General features: G+C 37.5%; 1 protein-coding gene across 2 annotated transcripts in view; it reads left to right on the top strand.

Annotated features, from left to right (window-relative positions):
• The first annotated feature begins 9,887 nt into the window (after nucleotides 1-9,887).
• Nucleotides 9,888-16,314, top strand: part of LOC143294719 (ras-related protein Rab-3) — a 40,239-nt gene continuing 33,812 nt past the window's right edge. The window contains exons 1-2 of one of the 2 annotated variants that reach the window (XM_076606143.1): nucleotides 9,888-10,178; nucleotides 11,503-11,551. The gene's annotated coding sequence lies outside the window, so the exon portion shown is untranslated. Of the gene's footprint in view, nucleotides 10,229-11,502; nucleotides 11,552-16,314 lie in introns of both variants that reach the window. The other variant, XM_076606142.1, reaches the window with a different exon arrangement.

Below are 16,314 nucleotides of genomic sequence, written 5' to 3'. Positions count from 1 at the left end.
GAGAAGACATTGATATTTTTGTTGCTGAATTCAGTGGGTGTGAAAAACTATTTGGTTCAAGCTTTGGTTATTTATTGTTTGTAAAATTGTAAGAGAATCTAAAACTGTTCTAAGAGAAATAGCATATTACTTTTTTCCTTTCAGAAACATACAGGTTATACTTAATTGTCCTTCAGTCATTTGCCTGCAAGATTTTTTCCCCCAATTATTACCTATCGTGACTGAAATACTCTGGCAAACAGTTCAACACTGACTGCAAAAAGGGTGTGTGTAGCAGCAAAGAGGTTAAATTGTATGCTGCCCTCATTCCATGTTCCCGTCACAGCACCCCGCCCCATCAGCTCCATATCCCCCCCACATCCCACAAAACAAGAAAAAGGAGAAAAAAATTGAACATGTTTTGTGATTTTTTTAAACCTGTGAAACTGTGCTTGTGCTTTCAGAATGTGGTGCTTTTCTGTGAAAAGACTAATGTACAGAAATTCCCTGAAAAGGAGAAACAGCATTGGTTGAACATGATCATGTGGCAGTTTGTGTACTGTGCTGCTCTTTGTACATAGCGCTTTCATATCATTTTGTGCTTTCACTGTATGTGTAACTGTGAAGAGATCACTTTTGTTGCTAGTTTGTTTTAGTTTTTTTCCCCTTTTGATTGAAATAATTAATGAACATAATATCAGAAACAGATCAAACAGCAACTTTCTTTGTGGCGGTTTTAGTGTATGTCTGCTTCTCTGTATGTTGTTTGGTTTTTGTTTTTAGAATTACTCTTTAGAATTGTACATTTGCACAAAGAAATGACATTTATCTCACACAAGGGTTGTATGATTCTCTAAGTCAGTGTTATATGATAAATTATTACTTATACCAGGGCTGTTTTATTTCTCCAGCACCGGAAATGTGACTCTAGATGTATAAAAAGATAAAAGGGGAGGAAAGACCAGTGTGATTATAGTGTGGCAAAGTCCTTGTATTAAACATTTATTTGAAAATCAACATTGACTTTGCTTCACTGAATTCATGGTTCAAGCAAAGTCCGGCAGAACCCAGGGCTGTTCACATAGTCAGTTCAAGATAGGCCTTCATTTCCAGGCACACTTTAATACTTGTCCACAATATCCACGTGCATAATGCTTCATACAGTGTAATTGTGTGTGTGTGTGTGTGTGTGTGTGTGTGCGTGTGTGTGTTAATAGTGATTTTTTAAGGGGTCTACTCTGATGATGATAAAAAGCTGTATGGCTGAATTGGTTAATTCTAAGTGTTGTGGATACATTACTTTCTTCAATTGCCCTCCTGCCACCTCCCCTTCATTCTGTTGTTATTTGTTTTTGATTGACATCTGTGCTCAATCTTTCTTAGGTCACCTGAGGCTTACATTTAGCTATTCATGAGGCCTACGTTTAGCCCAGTGGGAATACTCCACCCAAACATTAATACCTTTGAAAAGTGGTCATTGACGCTAGCAGACGGCACCATGGATGTGTGTGATGCTGTACTGATTTGGTGCAGCGAGATCAACATCAGACAGAATTGGGAAATTAACATTTTCCATGGAAAAATCATTGCATCAGGACCTACGTAAGTATGAAATATTAAACACACATCTGCATAGGTGCACAGTGAACAGAATTACATGTATGTTTGCACATCTGTGTGAACACAAACACACACACTCTCTCTCTCTCGTTCTCTCACGCGCCATAAGTTTGATATTTATGTAAGTATGCACAGAGAGAGAGAGAGAGAGAGAGAGAGAGAGATCTTCAAGCTAATTTTGGGATGAAATTCATGGTGGGATCTCAGCTGGTATAAAATGCACACCTTGATAGGTTTTCAAATACTCCAGACCTGACTATGCGCGTTGTGTTATGCTGCTGGTCAGGCATCTGCCTAGCAGATCGGGGTCAAGTATATGGGTTTTTCCAAATGCAGCTATGCCTCCTTGAGAAACTAAAACTGATACTAACATGCACACCTAATAAAAAAAACAACAACAGTGATGTTGAAGTGTGTGTTTTGTCACTCACAAAATTTGTGCATCCCACATTGACTGTGAAGTTCTGTGTAAGATATTGGTAAAGATAGACTCAGACCAGTGTATTGAAAGAGGCTTAATGGACCGTACTGTAGAATTCTGAAGAATGAAAGGCAATCAGCATGGTAGACCCTGTGACCAACAACATGGTTGGAACACTGGATTTACAATAATTGTACATCCTAAAGGTCTGTTGGGTCCAGTTCATATCCTGACAAGGCAACCATCATGGGTCCAGTGAGGAGGTTGTCTCTCAGTTCCTGCAGCAGTGTATGCGCACACCTGCAGGGGAGGGGTGGGGATTGGGGGGAGGGGGGGGGTGTTGATCTGTTGATGTGTACATTCATGCTTAAGATCAAATAGGCACATCAAAGACCCCATAATCCATGTCATCATTAAATTGGTCATGAAAAATGTGAACGAAACTGACTTTCATCCATTCATACAATCTGCCTACACTAAAGGGGGAAAACTACTCACACACATACATAAAAGCTCACTCCTAGAAATGTGTGCACATAATGAGTTGCTGGGTGTTAAGACTGAGGAAGAAGAAAGGGGTAACCACAAAATGAAAGTAGATGAGATCGTCAAGTATGTGAAGCTGACCAACTTTTCATTTATCTTGCAGAGACAAGTCAGTTGAGAGCAATCTCACACACACACATGCACACACACACACATGCACACACACACACATGCACACACACACACACGGGTTAAGGGCAAGGAGAAGTGAATTCTCCAAAATTTATGCTCTGCCCCCTTCTCCCCTTGGATCTTGCTGGTCATCAGACTTAAAAGTGTGTTACATATTTTCATCAGACTTAAAAGTGTGTTGCATATTTTCATCAGGCTTAAAAGTGTTACATATTTTCATCAGACATAAATGTGTGTTACATATTTAATTTTTTAAAAACTTAACAACAACAAAAAAGGAGAGAAAAAAAAGAGAAGAAAAAAAATGCTTATCATTGATTGTAAAGGGTACAACAAATGTGGCAGTTATCTTTTGTTGCTTTTTGCCCAGCTGGCCACATGGGGCCACATCAGGCTGAATGTGGCAGTTACTGGTCATAATCACATTTCAGATAATGCACGAACGATTGGTCATCATCACATGTAAGATAATGTGATAATGAATTGTCATAATCGTAATCCCACTGTCCGTCTGCTTCCTTCTCATACAAAAAATTTGGATACCCATGTATGTACCCACCCAACCCACCTTTTTTGTTGTTGTTGTTGTTGGTTTTGAATATACCTATTAAAAATTGTTTGCACACTTATGTACAATCTCAACCCACCTTTTCTTTTGTGCCTGTAAAATGTTAGCACTCCTGTATAAACTTCCCAAACCTTTCTTTCTTTTCCCCAGTCTGTCCTTTCTGCTGCACTTGCACAAAGGAACATGAGTTCAGGCCAGACACCGTAGTACAAAAACGTATGAAATAAACTTGAAGTTTATGGCTTTCTGTGACATGGTATGCAAAGATATTGGACTAAACATGCCTAAAAAGGTCATTTTGTGCAATTTGTCATGACGGTTTCCATGGAAACGAATCCAAAATGGCTGACAAATAAAAAAATTAAAAGCTTAAAACTTCGGTACCTTTATAGATATGTTATTTCTGTTTGTTTTATTTTATTTATTTGTATTTGTTCTTTATTATAGTGCAGTGGTATTTTGGAATTTGAATAAATACATTTATTTTTGTTGTTGTTGTTGAAATGTGTATAAATTCCTTGACATAATGTTTTTCAAATGAGTGTATATTCATTCTTTTACTAGTACTATACAAACCACTGCACTATAATAAAGATGAATACATAAAGAAAGAAAGTACCAAGTTTGAACATGCTATCTTTTAAAGTTTTTTGAGCATTAGCATTTTGAAAAAATGGTATTACGAAGACAAAACACAAAACTGAGAAAACAGGAAAAGAAAGAGATGTGCTTGTACTCACAAGAAATCACACATGTTGATGCTGTTTGAAGCTTTATTTAAGTGAATATAGTACCCAGGTGAAGCGGACTATAAAGATTAGATGTTGAAGAAGCAAATTATGCGAAAAAACGAAAGTCACAAAATATCATGATTTTGGTCAAAATTTCACTACCGTGTCTGGCCGTGTTGGGATGATGTGAAGTGGGAGTGAGCAAGAGGGGTTGCTTTGTGTCTTGACACCAGTTAATGGGAGTTATTTTTTGTTTGACAGTACAGAGTGTGTGATATACCACAGTGATCAGGCAGGAGTTGAAGAAACAAAACAATGTCTGCAAGAGAGAGAGAGAGAATTATTGTAAGTGAATGTGATGTTTTGTGCATGTTTCTGACATTCGTTTCCACCTTTAAACTGATTATAATTGTTCAGATTAACTCACTTTGTTACCATTAAACTGATGAATAATAATTGTTCAGATGAACTTGTTTTATCTTGGGGTTTTTTTAAAATTTGTTTTAAAATGGGTTCAGTTAAGATAGTGATTGAAAACAATTAAAAAAAAAAATTAAAGTTTGTTATATAAACATTCCGTATAATGTTCAAAGAGATAAATCAAAACCTGTACTAATTTGTTGTAAAGCAGCCTCAAACATTTCCATTTCTATAGATTGGTATATTCATATATACAGAAGGACAGATTTCTGATTAAAGTTGGCAGAGTCACTGTAATATTAGTTTATTTATTGATTTGTTTGTTTGATCATGTTTTCAAGAACAACTGCGAATATGTTAGTCAGCAAAATTAGTGGAAGTCGTGGAGTTTGTCATGTTAGTAAGTCAGTAACAGATTCTAGACTATATCCTGATACCATTTCACCAGTACCTGCTTTCTTTGGGCTTTGTGCCATTGTATACTTTGAATACTAAATCAGTATGACATCAATCAGGCATTGGTTCTCATCACTGACATTTAAAAAAAAAAATTGTTGTAGTAATCCATCAGAATGGAAGAATTGTCAAATCATTGACAATCACTGATCTAAAACTTGCAGACAGTTGAAGCAAAGAGTGATAATAGAACTCACTGAAGTTGTCGTTCAAAGCAAACTTGAAAGCTTGTGAAGAGAAAGTGACAAGAAATGTGTGCTGTCAGTTACACTCTTCCCCATCCCCACCCTTGGTGCTGCCACCTCTTCCACCACCCCCTTCTCTCCCAGCCTCATTCCCCATAACTGTTTCAAGGTTCCTCAGGTATGATGTCATTTCATGTTCAAAATGGTCGTTGCTATGAAGAACACTAGCATGTAAATTAGATACATAGACATGAAACATTGGTGAAGAAAGACTAGCATTTGATGTTTTTTGGTTGTTGTTTTTTTTCACTCAGTTGTGTAAACAAAGTGAGTCTAAGTAATAATTCAGTGTTTCAGGTGTGTGTGTGTGTGTGTGTGTGTGTGTGTGTTAAACTTTAACAAATTCATTTTCTCTTGAAATACTTTCTCTGGCAGTACCAGATTTAGACAGTGAAAAATAATATTTACATTCATACTAGTGATAGGTTTTAAGTCTTCCAGACTGAGCCATATTTCCTGATCATGAATGGTTTATTTTGTTGAGGTTCTGGATCCAGACAGTGTTTTTTGGCTGTTCCCAGTTAGTTGCATTGCATTATATTTCTTGTTCACAATTAAAAGAAATACAAATTTTGGACAGAATATATAGAATGATACTAACCACATTGTCAACATGTTTACTGCTTATGATTATCTTAAAAGAGAATACTAGATTAGTAGAATGAACAACAGCAACAACAAAAAATGAATTGATGACACTGAGTTTTTTCAGTTTGGGTAGCGTACATTGGCCTTCGCTAGTACCTGTGTTGAGGAAACGGCAACGGCAACGCAGGCAGTGGCAGCGTCCTCTTTACTGTAAACAAAAAAAAACAAACAAACAGTTTTTTGAATAATCAAGATACATTAAAATAACCTGATTTAAACAGTGTTATCACATGAACAAATAATCAACTTATCACACAAAAACTACATCAGTTTAAATATTAATTTTGGATATTAATTGTGAGACGTGTTTTGGCTCTGTGGTAAGTCTTCTTCCAAGCCTGAGATACATAATTCAGTTCCACTTCAGTACCCTTTCTCCCCCTGCTTGATGATATTGATGAAAGAACACATTTCTAACAGTTTTCTTTTCTGTTTTCCCCTCATTATTCCTTTACTGGATGATATACTTATCACAATGAGTCTTGAAGGCCTTGTCTCTCTAAAATCTTCTCACTAAACAGTCACCATAGTGGTTGTAATAAATAAGTTTTCACATAATTGCATTCAGTAGTTTAAATGTGTAAACAAAGAACTGCTTATCTTGAGTTATTCTTCAGGATAAGTAACTTTCCAGCCACACAATTAAACCAGGTACTGTGTGTTGTAGTAAAAGTTTCTTTGTGTTAATCATACACACTTCTTTTAAGCACAGAATTACATTTCTTCAAAAGGATTTTCAGTGGATTCTGTCTCAGACTCTGTCCTGTGTTAAATACTCATCCATGAAAATAAACAACAACAACAAAAACAGAAAAACAAATAAGAAATTATAGGTTATTCTTTAATTAAGATACAGGATTCTGTGCCTTACTTTTTCCACTTACACTTATGTTAAATGTTAGTCTCTGTATTCATCTGAAGCACTCCAAATCTGCACGATTTTGAGACTGTTTTGATAATGTGCACAACAAAAAATCTTTTCTTGTATGTTAAAGTTTCATTGAGACTGGGATCCTTGTGACAGGCCATTTCTCCAGTAATAAGAATAATTAATGAGTGAGTGAATGTTGTGTTTCTCTTGTTTGTTTTTTTGTGTGTGAAATTGGAGTCCATTTCTTTTTTCATCTTATAGAAATAAATAATCCAGGTCATATTTATTTGTATGATATTCATTGAGAAAGTTAATACGATTATGTTCTATTGGATTTTTTTTTTTTTAACAGAATGATTCGATTACATTAATGTATGTTTTATCAGTGTAAATAATACTTTTGCCTACTTGTGAAGACAATAAATGATTGAGACAATGTCATTTGTGTTTGGTTGTTGATAATGTCCTCCAGTGTCCTTTTATTTTTCAATTTGATAAACAACCGATGAATATATACTTAAACTGTCTTTATGCATTGGATTGTTTATTGTGATTACAAATATGGAAATCCATTCCATAACCATGTGTATTTAGATAAAAAGACAGAAAAAAAAGTCTTTCAGAAATGCCAGATCACTCAACCAAAAATAAAAAAATAAAAGGGGGTTATCCTGTTTCGTTCCAACACAGTGTGTACTGCAGACAAGTTTTTGTAGTCCATCATGATTGATTTGAATACTTCCTGAAAAGAATCTTCTCTTCGTTCATGGGCAGCAACTCCAAGTTTACTCCCATGTACACGAGTGGGCTTTTTAGTGTATGACCATTTTTATCCCGCCATGTAGGCTGCCATACTCTGTTTTCGGGGTTAAAGGAAGATTAATTTTAAAGGAATAAGTAGATGAATAACATAACCAAAAACAAAACAACAACAACAACAACAAAATGAAGTAAAAAAACAAGTTCAATCCTTGTAAATTTGTTCAGAGATGAATGAAAACTCTCACAACATTAACCCTTTGATCCCTGACCACCGCTTTACCGGTGGTGGGGAGGGGTGGCAAAATGCCTGGCCACCGGTTGAGCGGTGCGTAAACACGTGTGTGGTGTTTTGCTATTGGTTGACTTATATTGAAGAGCCAATCAGAAAAACCGTAATATTCCGACGCCAGTGAACGCAGTACCAACATTGCCGCGCCCCCTCACTGTGTTTTGTGCATGTGCTTTGGATAAAAAAGATCGATTTCTACCATGAGGCGTGCAGAGCCTCAACCTGACACGCCTCCTTTGATCAACTGATTCTGCATGCTCAGATTCATTTTCAACATCACTATCTGTAGCAAAATCATCCGATTTGAATTTCACCTCACTATCAGAGTAATCATTGTCATACTCTACTTCCGATAAATCATCAAGCATATCAATTACTTGCTGCGTTGTGTACAGTTGTTTTCTTGCACGTTTTGTCCCTGATTTCTGCCTTGATGGGCCAGGTTGAGACTCTGCACACTTCAAGTGTTTACGCACCGCTCAAACGATGGCCGGGCATTATGTCATTTTTCTCTGCCACCGGTAAAGTGGTGGTCAGGGCTCAAAGGGTTAACCATCCACATTTGTTGGCTTGCTGCCTGGCCATCATATGTTGCTTTGTTCTTTGTCCGACTTCTGTCCTTTGATTCATAACAATGTTTTGGTCTTTATCATAGTAAGCAACAAAAACAATACAAAAAACAACAACAACAAAAATCCACCACACACACACAAACTAAAACAGCAAACTTCTTCTTTGTTCGTGGACTGCAACTCTCACATTTACTCATATGTATACAAGTGGGCTTATACGTGTATGACCGTTTTTACCCTGCCATGTAGGAAACCATACTCCATTTTGGGGGATGTGCATGCTGGGTATGTTTCCATAACCCACCGAACGCTGACATGGATTGCAGGATCTTTAATGTGCGTATTTGATATTCTGCTTGTGTATACACACGAAGGGGGTTCAGGCAATGCTTGCGTATACACACGAAGTGGGTTCAGGTCTGCACATATGTTGACCTGGGAGATCAGAAAAATCTCCACCCTCTATCCACCAGGCGCCGTTACCAAGATTCAAACCCGGGACCCTCAGATTGAAAGTCCAACGCTTTAACCACTTGGTTATTGTGCCCGTCGAAACAGCAAACAAAAAGAGAAAAGAGAACATTGGTTAGGGGCAGGTGGTGGGAGGAAGGTGGGGGGAGTGGCTGCATGGTGGATAAAGTGGGTATCATTTAATAGTTTGAAGCAGGCTTTCGCTGCACCTTTTTTTAATTTTTTTTTTTTTAAATTTTTTTTTTAAGATTACCAACAAAAACAAAAAAAAAATACATTTACAAAAAAACAACAACAAACAAACAGGAAAAGGTCCAGCAAAAATATTTGCTAGACGAAATCAACATGTTAACATGAATATATTTTCCATTCACTTCAGCACCACCTCACTGTAGAAGTCATGCAGTAATCTGGATGTTTATTGGGTTGTTGGGTTTTTTTTGGGTTTTCTTTTCGTAGTCAATTTTAGACTCAAGACTGGTTTATTATCTCACACAGGAACATAAAAACATTGTTTGACTTGTGCAAAAAAGGTAATAAACAAATAGAAATAAACTGAAGCTGAGTAAGTTAAGAATGTATGTAAATTAAAATGCAATCACACACACACAGACATACACACACACACACACATACATCATGTTTGATTCATTTACTCAATTTGTTCACTTTTTAGGATACAGTCAATATAGCTTTGTGATTTCACACAAACAATTGTGTGTTGTATATTCTATTAAACATCATTGCACCTGTTAACCTCCATGCAGGTATTATCATGTTACTCGATCGTTATAGCTGTGTGTGTGTGTGTGTGTGTGTGTGTGTTGTTGTTGTTGTTTTTTTTGTTTGCTTGCTTGTGTGTGTGTGTATGTGTGTGGTCTGACTTGGCTAGGTAGACCAAAGTATCCGCTTTACAATATTAATCAATCATGGATTCATGATGACATCTACTTTGATCTACACGGATAACCACCGCGTACAAACTCAGACATGGTAAAAATTAATGGACACGCCCCCTCCCTCATCGCCCTTTCAAACTCCCGCCACCATCACACAATGCGGAAATGAGTGCACACACAGACTTGGATGTGTGTGTACACACACTTTCTCCATCTCCGCAAAGTTACCTTTGTCAGAATGTGTTTACATCCTGTGTGTGCAAATGGAAAATGTGTGCTGATTACATGTCCAGTCTATGCAGTGCCATCCAACACAACACTGAATCATAACGACCCCAAATTTATGCTTCCGTAAATTTTTATTGGGAAACCGGCGATTCAAGTTCTCATAAACTTTCAGAAGCGAGACCGGTACACAGCAACTTCAGCCGTACAGACACCCAGAGACTCGAAGAAACTGCCGTGTGACATTAAAAATTGAAAGCGGTTTGTGCTCCCTCTGGGTCTTTCACCTCCCAACTTCTCTGCTGCTTTTGAACGATCACGATGTAAGCATCCGGGCATTTCATACATTATCGATCTTTTGCTGGCAGACAAGGTAAAATGGCGTTCATATTTTTATTTGAAAATGTTCTGATATTGTCTGAAGGAACTGACTGAATCTACTGTCATGGAACTGTAATGTTGTCCTCAAAGCCCGTTTCTCGACGCACAGCACTGGTTGTCATCTGTCCCGGGCTGTTCGTATTGAGGTCATTAGACTATGAAAGACCGACCGGAAAACGTGGCCAACCTCAGCATTGCACGTAGTTTATGTTTTGAGATTGCTTACAAAGTCTGTTTACCTTTTTTTTTCCATTGGAGTTAGAGGTACCAGATCCCACAGACATACTTGTAAAAATTTATAGCGTGGATTGATAATAGCAAATTTCTTCTTCTTTATGGTTTTATTCTTTTTGTAATTCGCATGAATAAAAGCAACCACTGGGCCTTAGGAGTATCATCTGTGATAGGCCACCACTTGTTGGGACTGTATACATATATACAGTGCTTATTTTTTGTTTGTTGTAAATGAATATCTTTGTGGGTGTTTTTTGTTTTTTTTTTAATCAGGCCATTGTAGCGGTATGCCTTTGGCGATCAGTTCCAGATCATGAAGTATTATCGATTTGATTAATAATAATAATATTTGTAATTGTACTCGGTAATTAATGACCAGTTATCTAATGCAGTATTGATACAATAAAATCATAAATTACTTCCGCGGTACACAGTGTTCTCTTTCAGGAATTTTGTGTGTTTCACTCAAAATATAAAAGAATTTATGATTATAGCATGCAGAACTGAGAACAATATGATAGAACTAAAAGTAAAAGCTTAATGATGTTAATCCGCATTATGAGTTTGTCATTCCCAGACAAAATCAGTTAAATCAAGTTGGTTTTTCCTTTCCTTTCCTTTTTAAATTTTTTTTTTATATAAAATTATATATATATTTATTTTATGGAATGAGAGGGCTGGGGGTTCATGGAGTGCTGGAGAGAAAAAAAAAAGACAAACATTAACACTTAACACAATAACAGTAGAACCATTTTTGTGGTTACACAATTTTACAGTTTGATCAAACAATTTTCAGCCCAGTCACAGATTCCACAAATGCAGGACTCAGTTGATTAAGATGACATTACTCTTTACTCAAAGAAAAATACACTTAGATGATATTATCTTTTAAAACAAGTTACACTTACGAAGGAGACCCATGTTAAACTCATGAGATTGAATTAAAGAAATATATTAATTTCAATGATTTTTTTTTCTATTTGGCAAACACAGTAACACTAACAGATGCTGCTTCTTGTTTCACATTTTCAGATTACTCTGTGGACACCGCCTAGCTTGACCAAAGCAACAAGTGTTCAAAGTATGTGACAATAATTGCCTGTGAATTTGTTGTTTGTCTTGTTTTCGGTCTGTCTGTGTGTTACTTTCATTTCCTTGATTTCTTCAAAGTCCTTTCATTACCTTTTAATTGTTTTATATTTTGTAATGTTAATAATAATACTCATATTGTTTTAACCCAGTGACTCACCGCCAACCTTACTGTTGTAAATGCTTGTGCAGAGACAGTCTGCCTGTCTACAGCCCAGCATTTTGCCTTGTTGCCTGGATCCACCTACATTTGATTAAAGGAATTTTGTTCTTCTGCTGGAAGAAGCAAAATTGTAAATGATGAAAAAAAAAAAAAAAAAAACCCACAAAAAAACCCAACCAGTTCACGCAACACTTTACAATGAGACATTATCACCACACTGTAAGATCAGATGACTCTGTCCATGACCCCTCTCTAACACATTCATATACATTTACATGCAGGCACACACACACACACACACACACACACACACACACACACACACACACACACACACACTCACTCTTTATCCTGTTACATGAATGTTTGATATCGTTACACTTTACTCTCACTTGCCTCAGTCAGTCCAACTTGCCTCAGTCACTCCAATCTTTTGTAGTTCTTCATTTAACCTCTGCCACCTTATATGTCCCTTTTCCTGTCTCACTTATCCCACCACCTCTTCCCATCGCCCGCCCCCTCCCCCCCATCCCACCCCCCCCTCTCACACATACTACTTCCCACCCCTATCAAATATCACCTTGTAGTGAAAAGACAAACTAAAGAAAGATAGAAAACACACACACACACACACACATACACTCACTCACATGTGCGCACGCATGCATTGTCATCAACTGTAAAACATACTGTATCAGTGTATGTTATCACTTTACTGAACAGACATTGAATTAAAGACCAAGTCTACTGTAGATCCTATTTTGTGCGGAATCCCCATCCTTTCAAGACCAGTCAGATCTGACCTGTGCATGTTTTTGAGGGGATGAGAGGGACAGCTCATAAAGATTGTGAATTTGACAGCGTTCTGCCATTACCCTTTTGACAGCTTCTCCAGCAGTCATGAGCCTTAGACCTGGCACATAATCTGCCAGTCAGGCATACCCTATTGATTGGCATTGATCAACAGGGTATGTGATGTTTCTTGCCGGAAAGTGCAGGGTTGGTTGACTGATTGGCAGGGATGGTGAGAGTCCTGACAAGGACAGGGTTCTAATGTGCTGCTCATGATGGTTTTGAACCGATCTACAGAATTTCTGAGAGCTGATGCATGTGTGTGTGCACATCAGTGTACATTGTGTGTGTGTGTGTGTGTGTGTGTGCATGTGTGTGTGTGTGGGTGTGCATGCATGTGTAAATATTTATATGTGCATGTAGAGGTTAGGAGTCTTTCCTTGTTCTTTTTAACAAACAGTGATGAGCATAATTTCTCAAATAAAATAACTGAACAGTAAACTGGCGCTGGGCATCGATCCTCAATTGATGTGCAGCGAACAGCTCGACATAGTCCCGAATGATTAACGGATCTAACGTTCAGTTTTCAGTCAATGAAAGCCTGTGCAGACCTTTCTTGATTCTTGAGTTTGCTTTCGCAGCTGTCCTGTTTGAAATTTTCACTAATGGCCGATCGAACCGCGTATGCGTACAAAAAAGTCCAACCAGGAATCAAATTCTTGATCCACAGATTGGTCACGTGACCCTCAACACCTTTTCCTGACACTATATTTGACAAATCTCCCACCACTGAACTCCCACTATTTTTTCTTTATTTACCAATGAACTCCCACCAAAATTATCGTATGTGACGATCGCCAATGTCTTTCAATGACATTTTCGTTGGGATCTCCGTGAAGCACCGAGCTTCATATCAATCGAGGATTGACGTCTAGCTACTTCCAAAAAACAATAACACATGATTGGAAACTATTCTTAGAATATTCTTTCAAAAAACAGAATTAATTAAAGATCACATATATAACTATTATAACTAAATAAAGGCTGGGACCTACAAAAGAATACATGTATATATAATATGTTGACTGGGGAAAAAATGGATAAACAAAAGCTAGCATGCATGCACACACACACACACACACACACACACACACACACACACACACACACATATATATATATATATATATATATATATATATATCTGTATATATATATGATTTAATTTGTAAAGTGCCTTGCCATGTAAAACATACTCAGTTGCGACGTACAATCTAAACACTGACATTTAAAACATGCATTTAACACCAAAATGAATAAAGAAAAACTGGCATACATAGCCCTTTACAGTCAGCCAACCAAACACTCAAGCACAAAATTTATCCACACACACACACACACACACTCATCACACACACACACACACACTTATCACACTTATCATACGCATCACATGAAAGAGAGAGACAGAGGCAGGGAGTTCCAGACTGGGAGGAGGTTGGGGGAGGGGGCTGGGGAGGGGGGGGGGGCAAAGACAAAGTTTTTTTGCCAAAAGTCTCAAAGGAGAACTGAGGAACTGTCAGCAGAGAGGTGTCAACTGAACACAACGACTGAGAAGGATGGTATAGATGGAGAAGATCTGAAAGACACGGTGGCATATTGTTGTGATAGAGACACTGAAAGCAGAAACAAGCTACTTTGTATTGTATTCTTGCTTCAGCATGAAGCCAGTAAAGTGTTCTGAGTAGTGATGTTGCACTTTCATGCCTGGGTTAATGGGGTACGAGTGGGCTGCATATTCTGAATGCATTGACTTTATTAGTTCATTATCACAGCATTATCAGGGAGACCAGTGAGAAGAGAGTTGGAGTAGTCTAATCTAGATAGTATGAAGGAAACAGCAAGTTTGTTGACAGCAGCAGTGGAATGGAAATAACAAATTTTGCCCAACCTACGTAGTTGACAGGAACAGAGTGTGGCACAAGTCTTAGACATGTGCATCCATGGACAATGTTTCATCTGTGTAGATCCCAAGGTTTTTCACGTACTGGGAGAAAGGTGTGTCACAGCCAGAGATGGACACAGAGGTAGAGGTGACCTGATTTATCTTTAATTTGGTGCCTCATTCATCTTCAGCTTGTTCTCACTCATCCATTCAGCCACATCATCAGTGTGCAAGAGTTGAAAAATCTGGGGAAAAGTAGAGTTGTGGAGCTGGGAATCGTCTGCAAAGAAATGGTGTGAGTGATCTGGCTGATGAATGACAGTGCTGAGAGGCTATGTGTACGTAGTAAATAAAACTGGACCCAAGACTGAACCTTGTGGCACACCATACTTCAACACAGATGGAGTGGATTCATGACCATTAAGGACAGACTAGGTACAGCAAGTTAAGTATGATGTGAACCAATCCAGGTCCATTCCAGAGCAGCCAAAAGTGGTACACAACAGTGTGATAAGGATGCCATGGTCTGTAATGTCAAATGCTGCCGACATGTCGAGCACTGACAAAATGGACATGTAACCAGTATCAGAGGCGAGAAGGAGGTCATTAACCACTCACAGCCAGGCGGTTTGTGTTATGGCACACACAGTGAGCTGACTGAAATGGCTGTAGAAGGTTCTATATTCAAAATGTTGCAGCAACTGTTTTGACACAAGATGCTCTAACACCTTTGACAGTATTTATGTATGTACTGCATTGTATTGTTTTGTTTTTTTTTGTTTTTTTGTTTGTTTGTTTTTTTGGTTTGTTTTTTTGTATTGTTACTCTTTTGTCACAACATATCTCTCTTGTGAAATTTGGGCTTCTCCCCCCAGGGAGAGTTAATTGCTACAGTGAGGTCACTATTTTTTTCTTTTTCTTTTTTTGCCAACAACTAGATTTGTTTTCCTATCAAAATGGATTAAAAAAATTTATATATATACATATATATATATAATTTTGCTGGGGACAACCCATTTGTTGCTGTGGGTTCTTTTTTGTGCATGAAGTGCATGCTGCACATAGGACCTTGGATTGTAGTCTCATCTGGATGCATAAAGTTAACGTTTTCATATTGCCTTCTTTTTTTGTTGAGAAGTTTGTTTTTTTTTCAAAGTCAGTGCTTTTTTGCTGACAGAAAATTTGTAGTTGTTGAAAATCTAAAGTCAACTCTTCAGCAGTGAGTTTTAAGTTTAAGAAAAAGAAGTTGACAGTGATGGTTCAGTCTGCTGTCATGTTTTCAGCAAAGTTTATTGTTGCCCAGTTTGGAGAGCAGTCATTGAAGTGAAAGAAAAGTATCATTTTCTGTTGTGGACAAAAACAAAACAAAACAGTGAAATAAAACTTTGCTGAAAGATGTCCAGTTTGGAAAGCAGAGCTTAAAGTGGAATGAGTAAATAGATGCCATGGACAAGAATAACACTTAATTTAACAATAAAATACAATTTTGCAGTCTCTTTTTCTGTATGATTGTCTGAAATTATCTACACACTGCAGTCATTGTCACTTGCCTTATTTCAAAACTGTTTTTAAGTGTCACAGAATCTTGAATATGGAATTGAACAAACACTTAAGATGTTTGATCATAGTCTTTGGAGCAGCACATAATATTTTTTTGAGAGAGCGCTTGTTTTTAGAGACAGGTATTGAAATTTGAATGTATTTGTTGGAAGATTGTTTTTGCTGTTCATGGTGGCGGTGGTTGTTATTTATTTAGTTATTTACTTTTTTTTTTTTTTGCTTGGAATTCATCCACTCAGGACACTGAACATCTGCTGCACTGCTCACTGGCTTAGGATGTGTCTCCTAACAATCT

The sequence above is a fragment of the Babylonia areolata genome, chromosome 20 (genome assembly GCF_041734735.1).
Source record: "Babylonia areolata isolate BAREFJ2019XMU chromosome 20, ASM4173473v1, whole genome shotgun sequence".
In the NCBI taxonomy this organism is placed as follows: Eukaryota; Metazoa; Mollusca; class Gastropoda; order Neogastropoda; family Buccinidae; genus Babylonia; species Babylonia areolata.
Note: the sequence above shows the minus strand (reverse complement) of the source record. Positions and strands in the feature narration are given on the sequence as shown.